Here is an 8924-nt window from a genome sequence, read left to right on the forward strand (position 1 = left end):
CTGAATATAAGACGACCCTGATTATAAGACGACCCCCCCTTTTTCCAGATGTACCTTCTGGAAAAAGGGGGGGTCGTCTTATAATCAGGGTCGTCTTATATTTGGGCTAATACGGTAATTCACGTCGAATGGCCATTATTATTTGCCAGCATGGACAACGGCTGTCATGGATGTTTTGCAGCACAAAATCTGACTGAACGGATAAAGACCAGAAAATAACGGTTTAATTTGTTAGACTATTTTATCTACAGCTCGTTAGAGGTAGAATTCTTTAGTGAAATAAAGATGATATTTATTGAAATGAATTTGAACTAAGGAGAGAGAGAGAGAAAGAGAACGAACGAAGGCATGCACCCACGTGCGAGCGAGCGATTGTGAAGCATTGCAAACAACCTTGTCGGTTTAATTACAAAAACTGCTACATCTAATTTGCCATTTATTCATTAACTTTTTTTTTTAAATCAACTTTGCCTCCTTTTTTCCCATAGGCACTTTAACATCCACCTCCATCTTGTCTAGTGCTTTTTTTGCTAGTCATGTGTGTTTAGATGTAGGTCGGATGTCCAGATATCAGATGTGTATCCGATTAAAAACCACATTTGGAAGTGGCTCAGATCAGATGCAAAAAAATCGGATCTCGTGCGGGTTTTTGTGTTTACACGTGTGCAACAAATTCCCTCTGTCTGATCTCGCATGTGCTATACTAATTAAAGCTGAAGACGAATCTGAACATAGTACCACTTTATTTGGTCTGACTTGTTCAACCCACTGTAGTCCTATTATTATAGCTGTTAACTCTGCAGTGTATACTGATAAATCATCTGGCAATTTCAAACTAATTTGTACTTTAAATTTTGGAATATATACACCTATTCCAACCTTTTGATTAGCAGGTTCCTTAGACCCATCCGTAAATATTTGTAATGTTGAATAAAATGTATTATTTAGAATAGCATTAACCTCCTTTCCAATGTATTCACCTTTGGGCTTGTCTAGTAAGCTCAAGTCTACAAGTGGTTCAGGGACTCTCCATAGTGGGGCATCAGTGAGTGGTACATTAGGACAGAAGATCTTATTATCCATGCCATACTCTTTGGCCAATACTCTACTCTTCTATCCAAAACTACATCCTCCATCATACGAATATTCCCAGCACTCCTCCAGTACTTTACGAGTGAGGTGAGTACTTACTGATTGTTGAAGATTCACCCAATACGTCATTGTCAATTTTATCCTTCTAAGTTCAAGAGGCATCTCGCCCATTTCTACCCCAATTGCATCTACAGGTGATGTTTTAATTGCTCCACAACATATTCTTAATGCTCTGGACTGTATGATATCTAATTTTTTAAGTAAAGATTTGGTTGCTGACCTATACAATGCATCCATAGTCAAAGCAGGAACGAATCAATGCTTGATACATACACAACAATGCACTACGACTAGCTCCCCAATTGTGACTAGCAACTGTACACCCAATAGGATTTGATGTGTACCGGGGTATTTCTGTTTTTCATTAAGCGCCATCTAATTTCTGGGAGTGAATTTGCACGTTCACACGGCTCATCGCCTGTGAAAATCGCTTGGGTATGAACACAAAAGACGCGTCGAAAAACGTCGGCGATAAGCGCGCGCGATAATCGTCCCGGTGTGTACGAGGCTTATTCTATGCTCATAATGGAATGTTTCCAATTTCTATTTCCATTCTCATTTCTTTTACATGTATATAGTAGATTTACAGTGTACTCTATACCACTCAAACGTTTGGGATTGGTAAGATTGTTTAAAGTTTTTGAAAGTAGTCTCTTATGCTTACCAAGCCTGTATTTATTTAAACACAAATACAGCAAAACCGTAATATTGTGAAATATTACTACAATTAAAAATAACTAATATCTATATGAATCTATATTAAAATGCAGTTTATTTCTGTGATGCATAGCTGAAATTTCAGCATCATTACTCCAGTCTTCAGTGTCACGTGATCATTCAGAAATCCTTCTAATATACTGATTTACTGCTCAAGAAACATTTACTATTATTATCAATATTGAAAACAGTTGTGCTGCTTAATATTTTATGTTGAAACTGGGATGCAATTTATCAGGATTATTTGATTAATAGTTCAAAATAACAGCATTTATTTAAAAAGAAAACCTTTTGTAAAATGTATAAATGTTTACTGTCACTTTTGATCCCTTTTATGAATTTGGTGAGAAATGTTTGAGTTCGTATTGAAATCTCCGAGCAGAGTTTGAGATCTGAGATTCTGACTAAATTTATTCACCCAAAATGTTGTTCCAAACTTCTTTGACTTTCTTTCTTCAGTGGAACACAAAAGAAGATTTATTCAAGCTCCATAAAAGATTTGATAGTGAATAAAGTCTTAATAGTTGTTTTGTTCATAAGTGCTCATATCAAAACTTACTGTATAATATATCAGTCGAGTTACATAAATTAATTTCAGTAAAACACTCATAATATGGACAAAAACAGCAGAAACATTCTTCAAAATATCTTCTTTTGTGTTCTGCAGACAAATGAAAGTCATATGAGTTTTCAATAATATGGGGGTGAGTAAACGATGACAATTTTTTTAGGTGAACTATGCCTCTAATCAAAAATCTCAGTTTGCTCTCCATAGCTGTCTAGGAGAAACAATTATATGGAAGAGATCTCGTTTGTGTTTTCCCTTCCTGTGAGTAAGGTCCACACAGCATAAATGCATGAGGTTGACGGTGGCGGCCAACTGTACATTAAAGATCCATCTCTCCACGGACATGCCCATAATGCATCCCACAAAGTGCTCCGCCTCATCTGCTCACACAATGTACTTGTCTATCTCCCTACCTCTACTCCACAATCTACCCCCGCTCTCAAACAATCTCCATCCCATCTACAACTCTTAAAGTCAGAGGAAGAATCGATTTACAATGTGTGCTTTGGAGCAGCTCCCTGACAATGCATGGCAGATTAGAGTGACATCTGTGATGAATCTTTCATAAACACTTTCTCCAGCACCGAGGCTTTTCTGAGTTCCCCACGCCGTAGTGAGTGCCTGTTCAGATGTCATCTCGACGGGTCCTCAGACTGAGGGGAGAGTGACACGGAACCCACTGAGTGGGGCATTAAAATTAATCCAGAAGTCACACTCACACAGCTGCAGCTTGACATGACGTTCCTCCGCATTATTCTCTTTGAAACGCGCTTCTGTTCGTGCATTAAGGATACTGAGAGATAAGTGACAAGAGGGCACGGGCCCACACGGAGATACAGGTTACCTCACGCATACATGCCACATCCTGTTCCAATCTATCCCCTGCCAAAAGTCTGTCTGCAACGAAGCCGGCGTGCAGCAACCAGAACAATGCAGCAACTACTAGCAACTTGCCTTTGATTCCATTTGACACTTGATTTCAACACCATTCATATCTACAATGAAAGAAAAAGTTTTAGTCACAATGTTTCAATACTTTGAAGCAGCAAAAAACACTTTCTGTCATGAAACATGAAACTAAAGCGTACAAACACACATAGTTCTGGTCCCAAAGAGGAGTTCACTTTTACATCTTTTATTGTGTTTGAATTCTTTATGGCAATATTGTTTTAATTCAACTCATAATTCATTTTGATTCATCATTCTTTTGTCTACTATGGGCTCACTACATTTGCCTGTACATGGGTTTTCATGTGCACTGTTGGTGTGGAACATTCTCTTTAATTTACAGCTGATCTCAAGTACACAAATGCCGCTGACAGGCTGATAAATGATACAGTAATTGCTAAAATGGTCTTAATGACTCCCAAATTTAATCTATGAGGGACAAACCAAAAATATGGTGAAACATTCTAAAACACCTGGTGAAAGCCCTCTCTGAATGTTTAATCGCCTTTTCTTATTGTAAAAAGTCCTACTAGGGTTTACACTCATTTGCATACAGCCCGGTTCCATGAGTGCGGCTGATTCTGATGGATTTTCTGCATTTGCTTGCTGCTTTTCCCACTTCCAGCACTCAAACGCACTCCATTGTCCATTTTTGGGAGTGTTTTGGCGTGGGGGGTTGGGGTACAGATTCTGAAGGGAGTTGATGCAAATGATGTCTTGTATTAAATATTGATCCCACTCCATTTCAACTGAAGGTAGACCTCAAACTCGCAAACAGACGCTTGTCTCTTTAAATCAGCAGAACTGTCGCTTTTGTGGCTGTCTGTTTACAAAATAAGAGACTGAAAATGAGACCTGGTCCCAAAAGACGACCTCCTTGTTTAAATGTGTGCAGCAGAGAGAGAAAAAAGAACCTGAGGAGGAGGGAGAGAGGGAGCGAGAGAAAGGTGTGCGTGTGAGATATGAGAGAGAATGTGTGTGCTACCTGAGGTGATCCTACTTTTTGTTTTTAAACACTCCGAGAGAGCAACGTCACAGTACTTGACAGCTTGTTAATGTCACCACGTTGTTCCTGAAAATCCCATGGTGCTTTGCATTAGCACTCTGCTTGCCTCACACCCCTGGGCGACCTCACTAAAGTAGCACCATGAACACACACTGCCCAGGAGCATTGCTCATACACACACATGAAAGCTCAGCAGGATACGGCAGCCAATGCAGTGTCTATGAGAGTAAGACTGCGTTGGAATGATTGTTAAATAACACAAGAATACAGGCATATTTACACTGCCACTTATGTACACAGGAACATGTATTAAAACACTACAGAAGAACGTGAAACATACATATCCTGTTACATGTCAGAAACTCTCTGTTTAATCGATAAGGATGCTCCAAGAAAAACATATTACATTGATTTACTGTTTGATTCCGTGTATAGCAGTGGAGAAACATTTTGAAGAACTATATATTTATGGTATGGCATACAAAGTACTCTGTGGTTATGTTGCAACTTGTTACGATCCTCTCTTCTTCAAAACATTTCTGTCAAAATTCCTTATTCGTCTTATAGAGCAAGATGTTAATAAATAATAAAAACAATGTAGAAATGCTAAAATTTAAATAAATTTGTTGATTGGATAACTGTAAATGTAATAACTGTATGTGTGGATAACGGTGCGTGTGTGTGTGTGTGTGTGTGTGTGTGTGTGTGTGTTTATATGTATATTTTTTCATTGTGAAATTTCGAGTGAAACAAGTAAAAAGTATCATTTATGGATAAAAAGAACAAAATATTTGTTTCTTCTTACATGAGTTTTTCTATGGGCAGCATAAAAAGAGAACAAAGAACAATTACTACAAATTATTTTTTCTTTTATGTTGCATTTGAATCATATCTGTCAAATTTAGTTGTGAACTGCTTTAAAAAGCCTTTTTTTTATTTTTGATAGCCTGATCTACTAATTAAAAAGTATTCACATAATCCAAAAGGTATTTTTGCAGTTGAGACCATAATATACATCTATTTTCATAACCTCAGGGTGCTTTGCTCTTTACAACCTACTTAATTCAGTGTCTCTAGAGTGTATCATATGATTCTAGCTTTAGGCAACAAAAGCTATTTACTGATAGATTATCAACAACCCAACATGAGCTCAGAGAACTGAACTTGGAGACCAAATGATGAGCTCTGCTAAATATACTACATGAATACAACTTTACACTTGACTGAATACATTCATGCACCTTTATCTATCCACCAAACACTACTTATTGACAAAGATCATCTCATTAACTGAATTAGCTGTCAATCAGTATACAGACTTACTGGATCAGGAATATAGCCACACACATGCTGCTGTACATTGCTATTTCTCTCATCTGAATTTAATATTTGAATTTTAGAGTGATTTCAATACCTTGACGTGACCAAAGGTGTTTATACAAAGCAACTTACAAGTTTTGCACTTCCTGGGAATCAAACTCATGACCTTGGTGTTGCTGGTGCCATAGTCTCCTGTTTGAGCTTCAGAGAGTCAACACTTAACACAGGTCAATTCTAATAAGTATGAAAACTTCAATAAGAACATAATCACTCTAAAAAGTAAAAGTAATCTGTATTATTTTTTTGGATGCTTCAAAGGCAATGAAATGTGTGATATACTGTGCAGCCCTGCCATCTAGTGTTCTATTGTGAACTCAAGGCTGCATATCAAATGAAGGTTTTGTAAATTTAGAATAGGGATTGGTGTATATTTTCATAAAGGATATATTATAATTATTTATATAATAAGTATTATTATAATTTCCCATTTAAATAATCTATACTCTACATAGAATAGGGATTGGTGTATCTTTTCATAAAGGATATATTATAATTATTTCTATAATAGGTATTATTATAATTTCCCATTTAAATAATCTATACTCTACCATTCTAAAGTTTAGGATAGATAAGAATTTTTAATGTTTGTTTTTTTAATCTCTTACGCTAACAAGGGCTGCATTTATCAAAAACGCTGCAAAAACAGTAATATTGTGAAATATTATTACAAATTCAAAATAACTGTTTTCTATTCAATATATCTTACGATGTAATTTATTGCTGTGATGTACTGCTGAATTTTCTTTTTTTTTTTCATTTTCTTATTTATAAACAGTTAACAGCTTGACATTTTTGTGAAAGCCGTGATACTTTTTTTCAGGTTCCTTTGATAAATTGAACGTTTATTTGAAATAAAATGTTTATTTTTGTAACAATGTAAAAAAAATCTTGATCAATTGAATGCATCCTTGAATAAAAGTATTAATTTCTTAAAAAAAAAAAAAATACTGTTTAAAATTACTGTGCAATTACTGTTATTTATGATTATTGATAATTGGCTTACAATTAATCTGTGTTCATGCATTAGAGGTATTTCAAAATGGGTAATTCGTTTTCCTCGCTTGTCCAGTTCGAGAATACAGACAATGATAAAGACAGAAATAAGATAGAACACTGATTTTTCTTACTAATATGGTGTCTGCTTGACCACTGGATGAATCTGGAATGAAATTAGATTATACTAAATAAGAGACAGAAAAGATAATGAAATAGATAAAAGATGTATAGGATCTCTTAAGTATATGTAAAATTAATAGCAGCCTGAAAAACTTGACTTGCAGCCACTTCATCAGACCGAGCTTAAAGTCTACTGTGATCAGGCCAGACTGTGAAAATTACATCTACCCGCAACCACTTCTTCTGCTTTCAATGTAATGCACATTCATGCAAATAAACACTGGCATGTCCCCCTAATGGTCGCCATTTGATAACTGAACTTTCCCCAGTCCTACAGCCATGCCTTGGGCAGCCAGGCAGGGTGATCCGACCCTCTCCCCCCACCTCCATAAACCCTCTGTCCCTTAGCATATTGCAGTCCTTCCTTGTTCAGTTCACCCCATTTAAGCCTGAGGGCGTGCGTCTCTGTCGCTCAAATGTGGGGTGAGGAGAGCAATCACGTCCAGGTCATTGGGTTCTGCATGGGAATAATTCTTACAGGCCCCAAAGTCTGGTGTCACTGAGGGTGAACAGTCCCGTTTGGATAAGAAGCCTCCTGCTCAGGCAGATCGTTTAGAATACTGTTGGATCAAGGCCAGGTATTTCTGTCAAGAAGCAGTGATGAATGTGTTAACCCTTTCATATCCAGGATTATTACCACCAAAAGCATGCATACTGCAACATTAAACTGTCTAAGAAAAGTAACCGATTGTCAAGAGAACAAATATTCATCGTGAATTGTGGATAGCGTTTCTCATCAGAGACGTTTCGTAATGTCATTTAAGTGTAATGGCTGTTGTCAACCAAGAGGTGGCAGCAAATGATGGTTTATACATTGGCCTATGCCTTTGATTTCAATGGCCAGAATTTATGCTTTTTCTTTCCTATATTAGTAAGGTCAGATAAGTACACTAAAAAAAAATATATCAGACGTTTCACAATTACTTGCAAAGAAACTGCAAGTAACACTTGAATTAAACACTGAACTAATGTTGAATTTATTTAAACGTGACATTTTTAAATATAAAGATTGAAATGGGTTTTCTTGTCAAATTTACTTCAATAATCTTGGTTTTATTTACAGCTTTGAAAAATAGTTTTTTCTGTGAAAAAAAAATTCATAAATCAATCTAACAAAATATGTCATAATCGTGTATAATATGCCATGTTCTAAGTATTTAGATGTCTTTAGAAGGAAAAAATAAAAATTATTAAATTATTCAAGTATTTATATCAGCCTAAAATTATATGGAATATTGGGCAGTTACAATAATTATGTCAACAGTTTCACTTCATTTTCCTTTTCAATGCAGCTGTCCTCAATTCCTTGATTGCATCATAAACATCGCTTACTTTATAGCAGATCAATTTTGTTGCCATGAAGAGCAAAGAGCCACTTGGGGAACTTCACAATAAACTAGGAATTAAAAAAAGCTGGACAAGGATATAAAAAGGTTGGCAAAGCTTTGAACCTCTCTAAGAGCACTACAATGTCCATTGTAACGAAATGAAAAACACATGGCACAATCCAGACACTGCTAAGATCAGGCTGTCCTACAAAATTGAGCAACAAGGCAATGGGAGCAATTGTAAGTGATGTGACCAAACGGCCAGCTACAACACTGACAGAGCTTCTTTGACTGAAATAGGAGAAACTGTCCAGACATCAGCGTCTTCAGCACTTCTTAGACTCTGCCTTTTTGTTTTTTTTGTTTTTTGGAAGAGTGGGTAGAACTAAGAAATACATTTTTAAGAAAATAATTTGCTGAAGGCATGTAGCAAAACGTGAAATATTTTGTAAAAAATAAAATAAAAAAATGCACTCATCGGCCTGACAGTAAAGAGCAAACTAAATACAGTCGAACACCCTAGCATCTATTCTTTCCATCAAGTATTGTGGAAGAAGCATCTTGCTTTGCTATTCAGCAGGAGGAACAGGAACGTTTCAGGCATAAAGCTGAATACAGGCAAATCCTCAAGGAGAACCTGTTTCAGTCA

General features: G+C 36.4%; 1 long non-coding RNA gene across 1 annotated transcript; it reads right to left on the reverse strand.

The window, feature by feature from the left end:
• Positions 1-725: 725 nt before the first annotated feature.
• Positions 726-6555, reverse strand: LOC107734564 (uncharacterized). The gene is made up of 3 exons (XR_001639113.1): positions 6545-6555; positions 3159-3166; positions 726-788 (listed from the first exon to the last, which is right to left on the reverse strand). It is a non-coding gene; the product is annotated as an uncharacterized LOC107734564 (long non-coding RNA).
• Between the last annotated feature and the right edge of the window lie 2369 nt (positions 6556-8924).

The sequence above is a fragment of the Sinocyclocheilus rhinocerous genome, unplaced genomic scaffold (genome assembly GCF_001515625.1).
Source record: "Sinocyclocheilus rhinocerous isolate Xijiao unplaced genomic scaffold, SAMN03320098_v1.1 scaffold580, whole genome shotgun sequence".
NCBI classification, from domain to species: Eukaryota; Metazoa; Chordata; class Actinopteri; order Cypriniformes; family Cyprinidae; genus Sinocyclocheilus; species Sinocyclocheilus rhinocerous.